The sequence below is a fragment of the Tamandua tetradactyla genome, chromosome 5 (genome assembly GCF_023851605.1).
Source record: "Tamandua tetradactyla isolate mTamTet1 chromosome 5, mTamTet1.pri, whole genome shotgun sequence".
NCBI lineage: Eukaryota > Metazoa > Chordata > Mammalia > Pilosa > Myrmecophagidae > Tamandua > Tamandua tetradactyla.
The window spans coordinates 80,571,502-80,580,825 of record NC_135331.1 but is presented as its reverse complement, the minus strand read 5'-3'; the positions used below and the strand labels follow the sequence as shown (position 1 = coordinate 80,580,825).

Sequence of the window (9,324 nt, the reverse complement as noted above, 5' to 3'; positions counted from 1 at the left end):
AAGGGCATCCAGCCCAACATTAAACATGAACTTGCACGCGGTGACTGTTAGTTACACGTGGACACATTGATATGAAGATGCAGGTGGACCAGTCAGGAGAGGGACCAAGCACACAGAGCATGTTACATGTGGGCACACTGATATGAAGATGCAGAGGTGACCACAGTGTGTGCTCTAAAAACTGTCCCCTCTTGGGCTCACACCTTTCTTTTTCTTTTACACTTCGCAGCTGGGTAATCCCCATCCTTAATTTCACTTAAAATACCTGCCAATGAAGCAACTTCTGAAACAAGCTTAAATTGTTTAATAAAAGGCTCTGATATCTCATGATAAACGTGGTTTAACTGAAGCTTAGAAATTGGGGACTAGTGAATGAACTTTTATACCAGTTGCCCATACCATTGATAAGAAAACGTGAGCTGTTATCCTTTTCTACCCCTAAAATTAGCCTCTAAGTAATATTCTTGATTTTAAATACTTAAAAATTAGTATATTCAATGGTTGTGGATTTATCTAATGCTTAACAGTGTCTTAAGAGCTGCGTGTCCTGAGACCAGATTTGCTAACTACAGAATAGTGGCTCACAGTTCTCATTGCACAGAATGTATATTGTTCCTGATATTACTCATATGAAGAGTGATAATTTCTGGACAATGCAATGCCAAAAAAGATGCCTTTTAGGATCCATTAATTATACAATCAAAAGGTGATAAAAAGCAATTGAAGGGTGTAATGCCACCAGTTTACCTGTGCTTATTTCTATTTTACAATTAACTATTGTTATTTCTATGCTACCCTTTGAAACATCCTACATTTTCATTCTCCTGTGCTTTGAAACTTCTGAATTAACAATTTATTATTGCAGAATTTAGTTGTTTTGGTATGAAATGGGAAGATGTGGGTGTCATATACCCCAAACGAATATACATAGTCTAATTTTTAATTTAATTTCTACTTGTCAAATACAACTTTCTGCTAAAAGTTAAAAAGAGATATATTTATCTTATTTCTATTCCAAATTTGTGATAGATGTTGCGAGCAATCAGGGGCAGAACGTAACCATAAGACTGTATCCCCAGATTATACACTATGTCACATGTCAGCTCATAGTGTTCAGCATCAACTTATCCTAAAATTGTTCAGTAATAAACGAAAAATGTGATTTGGCCCCTTGCTGCGTGGTCTCTTCTGGTACATACTCTCCAGCTGTTACCTGCTTGATCACACTCAGAATACCTGCTAGACACACTCAAAGTTATCAATCAAGCACAAAGGAATCAAAGTCTGGCTTGGGTTTCCTACTTGAGCCAACAAGAAGTAAAAATTAGTCCTCTGCTATTTTGTTCTATTAAATATTTTTTAATCTCAAATATGTGGGAAGCAAACAAAAGCCTTCTGCTAAAACAATTGATGGAGCCCACGCGACAATTAATGACTTGAAATGTCAAATAGGCACCCTGGATTTTTCCCCCTTAACCAACTCAAAAGCAATTTAATTTTAAAGTTCATATATCAGAGGGAAATAAACACAGTAAATGCAATTGTACTGGTGGTTGAATCTGAGGGTTAGTAGAGGGTCCAAAGTGATGGAGAAAAATAAATCCACAATGCTTTGTTTTTATTTGATTGTAAGTTATAAATTTACAGTGAGTTTCTTTTACTAGAAGTGTCTTTCAACCCTTGTTACTTAACAAAAGGAAATTTACACTTGGAGAGCCAAGGTTCAGGAAAGGTTAGTCTGTTTATATTAAGACTCTACCCCTGTTCTATTTTATATTTGCTCTTGTCTCTTTGAACATTTCCAAGCTCACCTCTCTGCTCAATCATGATAGCAATGCTATGGCCTTTCGAAGATCAGAATACCTTGGGGTCCAGGTCATGATAGCAAGCATCTATTTTTGAAGTAAACAGATGAGGTTTTCAGAGAAAAGTAGCCCCAAGATTGAATAGTCATTCTCTTAGGTGTGTCCTGGATAGGACAGTCATCATTCCTAGCAAACCACAGTTTTCGAATGGGAACACACTGCTCCCGTCTGTCCCCTCCTGTTTCTTCCTTTCTGTCTGCTCCTCTGCATCTCAAAAGCAATGTCTGCGATGGTAGAGAGGACTGCATTTTTAAATTTTAAATTTATCTTGGGGATAAATAATATTTATGTGGCTCAAAATTCAAAAGGTACAAAAGGTATACACTTCTGGTAACCTCTGTGAACAACTCCTTGGGAAGAGAACTTTCTTCTTTCTGTCCCTGCATATCCCCCCTTCAATTATGAAAATATCAAACCTACAGAAAAATTGGAAGAGGACAATGAATATCCTTCACCACTGACCCCTCCACAGATAACGTAGATAAAAGCTCCTACAAACCACAGCAGCATCCCTCTCCAAACCCGAGACCTGGGGCACTGATACAATCCAGTTATGTTAGGGCTCCGTGGCAGCTTCCTCTGTCACGTGCAGAGGCTTCCGATGACTGTGCGTGACCTCGTCCGAGAACACCATTCCCCAAATATCACCTTGTCAGTGTCTGACAGTGATAAGCAAGACAGTGCTGGATGTGTGTGCAAATAAAACTTTCTCTTGGACAAAGAAAAAAATGTAATCTGTGGAAACGAGAAGACAAAAATGAGTATAATCCTCCTGCATCTAAAATTATAATGTTTCAAAGGTTTGGTTAGGTTGGGTGATCATCAATGGGCCTTGAAACTTGGAATTTTGTAATTTTCTAAAAGACTAAAGTGTGTCTGGAAATGCTGTTCAATTTTCATTTACATTATCTCCAACCTTCATCCTCTTGTTACATAGTTTTTCATCTAATGTATTATTAAAATATTAAAAATGCATTTTCAAAATACTTTATTCTGGTTTTTGCATGTATATCCACACACATGAATAAATTTATACAAATATCATCATTATACTTGTCTTTTTAGTGCCTTTTTTTTTCTTTTACATTTGTATGGCTTCCTGCCACCCTCCTCCTCCTCCTACTTCCTCGTCAGCACTGACAAGCAGTGTAATATCATATCTATCTTTCCATGTCTTTCTCCAGGTTAAAATAATCTTATACAGATAAGCACATATACATATACATACATACATATGTTTTATTCCTTTCATCATTCATTTTACAAAAAATAGGTTCTTTTTTTTTACACAATATCCAATAATACCCTGGTCTATACAGATTCAGCCCAATCTTTATCCATTTTTATGTCTAAAACCAACATTATTATAATATTTGACATGTCACCAAAAATAAACTAACATACTTTAGAAATATTTTCAAAATTAACGTTGAAGTAGAAGTAAAGGCCCATCTTTAATGAAGCTGTGTGCTTTACACATGGCACTCTGTCAGTAAGAGCTTGACTTTCCAACCTTCCCTTGCTTTGACTAAGCGTCATTTTTATACGCCTGCTATAGGAAGTCCTGTCCTGTCTACAAGGATGCATTTTCAGAGGCGTCTGGACAAAAGTTTCAGCCAAGACATATACATGTTCTGGGGGAAGGGGAAGTTCTTTGAAGGACAGAGTGGATGATAGGACGTGATGGGTAGCCAGGAGCCATGTTTGGGTCATCAGGAACATGGGCCAGAGACGGCACCTCACACTAACACAACCATCACCACTTAGTAGTGTCTCAGTCTCCCTGGCTCTTATTTGGTGTCTTACTTGGCTTGGAGTCAGAGGAACAGTCTCCAACAAATTAATGAGCTCTCCTTCTCCAGTTTCTCACCTTAGGGCCTCTTTTCCACTCTCTGATTCCCAGTGCCCCAAAACTCTCATCCCCACACCCCATCAAACTTGCTTCAAAAACAAAATGAAACAAAAACTTGAGAGACACATTCACATTAAGACCCAAATGAATGAAAAGAGCTTAAAACATTATCTCTACCAGTATTGTTTTCATTTTTATAAGAATCAACGTCTATTTTGTAAAAAATATTCCAAAAATAGAGTTGATATAAGAAAGAAAAGGGAAGCATAGAAGGAGGGCCTGCTGAGCTCATGCAGCACCCCTGAACTCAGAGTAAGTCCCCCATGAAAAAGGACCCTGAGAATCCATTACAAAGATCACTGAATCAAAAAAATCTTTGGGCATGGTTCCAGCTCAGCCACATACCAAGCGTAGGAACTTAATAAGCCACTTCACCTACCTGAGTCCCAGTTTCCTCATTTTTTAAATAACGATCTTGAAGGAGATGACTTCAAGGTCAATTCCAGCTCCAAAATGCTAGGGTTCTATGATGGCTGTGGTCTCTCTGGGTGGATCGGCATTATCATTTGCACTGAGGTTGCATGATGTCTCCAGTGCCATAAAGATTTCTTGACAAATCCAGATTGAAAGTCCATACTCTGCACTCCTCACCCATTAACCACACCAAACCCCACCACCCACCCACAAACTCCATTAAGACGAAGAAGCATGGCACAACTTTAGCCCAAGTTCCATATATATGCCAATCAATTGCTTGATTTCTCAGTTTTTTTTAATCTACAAAACTCATCTGCAAAACTATACTGCTGACAGAGCAATTCTTTTAAAGTGAAAAAGTGATCATGTCAAATCTTGTTCAATCTTCTTCAAGAGTTTCTCATCGCCTACTGCAGCAAATGCTGTTGGCTGCCAGCCCAGCAAGCATTTCTCCCCCTTGAGCTACTTTTTCAGAAGCTCAGTTTTATTCCCATATCCTCTACCTGGCCATGTACTTCAGAAGAAGTGGGTTCCTCCCCATCGAGGGGATGAGTCAAAGTTGGTGTGAAGCAGTCATGGTGATTGCATTCCCCTTGCCAGTGAATGGTTTAGGTGGGGCATGTGCTACAGTTTTGGCCACTGACACATGAGGATGAGTCTGATGGAGAAAAGGTTTCCTCACATCAAGACAAATAAGCAAAACCTATCTCCTTCTGCAGTCATCTTTTGATCAAGACAAGAGTAAGCCCGTCAATAAACCATCATACCAAAGATGGCAGAGCATAGCAACGGAAAGAACTTAGGTCCTTGATGACAGAGTTGAGCCAATGAATTCAACCATCCTGGAACAGACCTGGCTGTTCATATCATATATTCCAATAAAAATTTTTCTTAGTGTTTAAGGCAGTTGAGGATTTCTGTTCCTGGCAGCAAAACACATGCTACTACATTTACAGCATAAAACATACATTTTTAGCATACAAGGCCCTTCATTTTCTGACCACCTCATCTCCATCACCATACTATAGGCTCTAGACACTCTAGCTTTTACCTAGAATACCCTCCCACCAATTGTCCACTACTCATCCTTCAGGTTTCAACAAAACCACGCCACTTCCTCCTCTCTGAAACCTTGCCCATTCTTCTGGAGCAGATTCTGCTGTCCTAATTTCCCAAAGCATTTTTTGCACAACTTTATTTAGTTGGAAGCATTTGCATGCCCATCAACCGCACTAGACTGTGAACTACTTGAGGACAAGGACCTCACGGGCTTTTTTCTCTTATATTAGCCCCTGGCATATGCCTGATACATGAGCATACCTTCAATATCCACTGAATGAATGCAACATCTGCTGACTCCTAATTTGGAAGGTTTGATTCCTTTTTCTCTCAGCATGAGCCTTGTCCAGTAGGCTATGACTCAAATTCAGAGTCTGAATAATCAAAGTATCTGAGACAAAATAGCTACCAGTTCCTACCCGAGACATGCACAAGCATGGAGAGGCAGATTAGGAATTAATTGTGTTTGACAAACTGACAATCAGTCATGTTTACTTCATTAAAGGAAATGAATAATGAAGGGAAATGCACCCTGCTCTATTTGGGCAGTGTAAGAATTCCTGTGCTACAGCTCAGCTCCAAGATGACAAAATGCTCAAGTGTAATGTGGCCACCTGGCCAATCCCTCTAGAGAAGGCCAATGCAGGCTTACTTTTCAGACCTATCAAAACTCCCAAATGTAAATGTGAAACAAGCAGGTTTCAGGTGATCAATTCAAAATCTGAATCTGCTCAGCTTAGGCTCTCCTATGTGTTCAGAAACTGCTTAGCCAAATCAGGTGTCTTTTTCTCCATCATTACCCACTCTCTGCTTTTCCTTGATGCCCCCTCCCCCACACGCAGACAGACAGACACACACACATACACAGGGAAAAGCAGTTTTTCTTCTTCCTGCACATAAATGCAGCTTTTTCTGGTAGCTCTGGTGAGTGACAGATTAAAAGTCCACATCTGCCCAGATGTGAAGCACAACACACACCCTATGATAAACCCTGAGAACTGGAAACCAAACAATCCCAGGAACTCCCCACTCAGGCCAAAGCACTCTTTCAAAAATGTATATCACGTTTAGTGTGACAGGGGGCAAACAATTACACTAGGGTTGAGATGACTCATTTAAATTGCAAAATTCAAATATTCTATTCATCTTTCAAGGTAATCAAACTCCTAAGAGGTTGCCTGTACTCCCCCAAGGAATATAAAAAGTGACAAAGGAGAAAAATGCACAGCAATTACACTGCCTGGATCAGTAGGTACCAAAAGCTGGAGGGAGTCGGGGTGGGTGAGAGTGTGGCCGCCCATGGAATGGGCAGCACTGACCAGACTCTCCAGAGCAATTACAGGACCTCGCACTGCTCCTCCTGCAGCCCTGGTTCCCAGACCAAGTCAGCCCATCATCAAAATGTGCTGAGTGCCTACCTACTATGTGCTAGAAGTCAGGGTGCAAAGGCAAAAAAAAATTCACCCCTCCCTCACCCCCTCCCCCACTCCCTAACAAAACAGCAAGACCAGTGCTAGAATGGTAAGGGAGAAAAGATACTGGCCAGGAGGCAGTAAATGCTATGCAAAAGTGCCAGGGTAGACTTTCACAGACACATGTCTAAAATGCATTGAAAGATGAGTAGAATTCCCCAGGAGAGGAAAAACTGCATCCTGGGCACTTCCAAGGCTCAGAACCAAGGACACATAGTAAACAGTTGGGAACTGGCAGCAGTTGGGGTGGCTGTGTTGGAGGTCTGGCTGGAGGTTTGGGGTCAGGGGGTTGTCTACGCCCAACCTCAAACCCTATTTTCAACCACTGCTCTCTCAAATCACTCCCTGGGCATTGGGAAGCTTTCTCCAGCCCCAAACACCCTGCTGATGCTTTCCGGACTCCACACAATATGCCTTCCCATCTGTCTCAAGTGCTCTTCCCACCCCATTCCCCCTCCCTGCCTGGACAACTCATCTCTATGAAGCCCCCTGGCCAAATCCTTGGGCACGGTGGGGTGTTCAGCCCCCTATACCTCCCACGTGGCCATTTCAGCAAGATGGACTGTGTCTCCACTTCAGAAAGGCATAGGTATTGTCCCTGTCTTCGGGGAGCATGTGAGCCTAATGACCAAAACAAAGCAAGATGCCCAAGCTATGGGCAAAGGGCCAAGAAGTGACCTGCCTGGTGCCCAGTGAACCACTGGGCAGTCCTGAAGAGGCCGCAGGCCATTCCCTCATCTCCTCCCATTCCAGTGTCCCTCAGGGGCATTGTCTCGACCCATGACCCTGATCTGTTTCATTTATTTACTTCTGCACTTTGAGGAGTGTCTCATTCTTTTCTTCCCCAAATTTACTTGTCTTGGGAGACAATGCAACAGTGAGGGAGAGTCCAAGTTTCGACTTCAAGCCGAACTGGACTTGAATCCCAGCTACAGCCACCTGAAGACTAAAAAAGAGGATGGCATTACATTGCTCTGAGATACTGTAAGCTTTCAGTAAACCAGAACTCTTGTCTCTGTTGATGATGGGTCCTGGGGTCATTTGTTGCTGTGCCCATCTCCAGTTCCTTATCTCCTGCCCTGAGTTTCACCAATTTTCTCCCCTATTTTTCTTCCCTACCCAGTCCCTTTCCCCTCAGCAAGAGTGAGAAGTCCTCCCAACTCTAGGACACCACAAACTTCATGAAGGAGGAGGCATCTGCAATGGATCTGAAGGACAAGTAGCATTTGGACCTGTGGGTCTGGCAGAAATTGTGGATAAAGATGGAGATGGGAAAGCATGTATCTTGTTCATGCAGGGAACTGTAGAGAGCTCTGTTTGGCGAGATTGTAGGGCCCATGCCAGTGAGATGCTAGAGATAGGGATGGATAGAGTCTGGGGCCCTCATCTTTTGCTCCAGGGACCCCACAGGCCTGGGTTTATAGTAGGGGTAGAGATTGAAGGTGAGATGCATTGAAAAGGAAAGAAACCAAAGGCAGAGGTGACCTGTGTGTCATGGAAAGCACACTGGTCACAAGTTCAGAGCCCTCTCCTCCAAGATCTGCAGCCAACAAGGCAAGTAACCTTGGGACTTCAGTTGGCTCATCTGTAAAATGAGAGGTTTGACCTTCGTGTGGAGTCAAATGGAGGCTTGCTTAACTACAGGCTTGACCACCTACCAGAACAATAGGATCATAAGTAAGTTACTGAATTTTCTGGTGTCTCACTTCCCTCATCTGTAAAATGGAGACAAGAGTACAAGTATTTCCCTTGTCGCATTGCTGCTAAGATGGTGCCTACAACTACACCTGCTCCAAAGGAAAAAAAAAAAATTAGTGGTATCTGTCAGAATTCCTTACCGCTTAAAAAAAGAAAAGATTCGTGTTCATGGGCCTTCCTATTGCAGAAATAATCACTTGGCAAAAATAAACAAATAAACAGCAATTTGAATACATGATGATACTTTCCAGATACATGTTGTCTTCAGAAAATATAAGTGTATTATCACGAAGACAGAAAAGCAATTATAAAACTCATGTCTGCTAGTCCAGTTCTCTAGGGAAACAGAACCAACAGGAGATATCTGCAAATATGAGATTTTAGAAAACTATTTCACACAACTGTGAGGTGCACCAGTCCAAATGCCGCAGGACAGACGGTGAGCTAGCAACTCCAACGAAGATTTCCGATGAATTCCCCAGGACAGGCTGGCTGGCTGATGTAGAAATGAAAATTCTCTCTTCTGACTGCTGAAGCTATCACTTCTCTTTTTAAAGCTGCCACTGATTGGGTTACATGTCTCCCTTGCTGAAGACATTCTCTTTAGTTGACTGTGAATGTAATCAGCCATAGATGAAATCAACTGACAGATGGCTTAAGTTCATGAAATGTCCTCACAGTAACCCGTAGGCCAGTGCTTGCTTGACTAGACAACTGGGCACTATTACATGGCCAAGCTGACTTAGAGACCTAACCATCACCGTCCTGAAATCAGTACAACTCGTAATCAGGTTTTGGTCTAACACAAGTTTAACCTGGATTTCAAAGAGAAAAGACTATCGAACAGAGGTGTGCTGGTGTACAACTCATCTTCCCAGTGATTCGTGGAAACTCTGGAAAG

The 9,324-nt window shown here is 41.8% G+C and overlaps 1 long non-coding RNA gene across 4 annotated transcripts in view; it reads right to left on the bottom strand.

Annotated features, from left to right (window-relative positions):
• Positions 1-2,623: 2,623 nt before the first annotated feature.
• Positions 2,624-9,324, bottom strand: part of LOC143684290 (uncharacterized) — a 54,117-nt gene continuing 47,416 nt past the window's right edge. For 2 of the 4 annotated variants that reach the window (XR_013175957.1, XR_013175958.1), the window contains one exon: positions 2,625-9,316. This is a non-coding gene — a long non-coding RNA (uncharacterized LOC143684290). Of the gene's footprint in view, positions 9,317-9,324 lie in introns of all 4 variants that reach the window. The other 2 variants (XR_013175956.1, XR_013175955.1) reach the window with 2 other exon arrangements.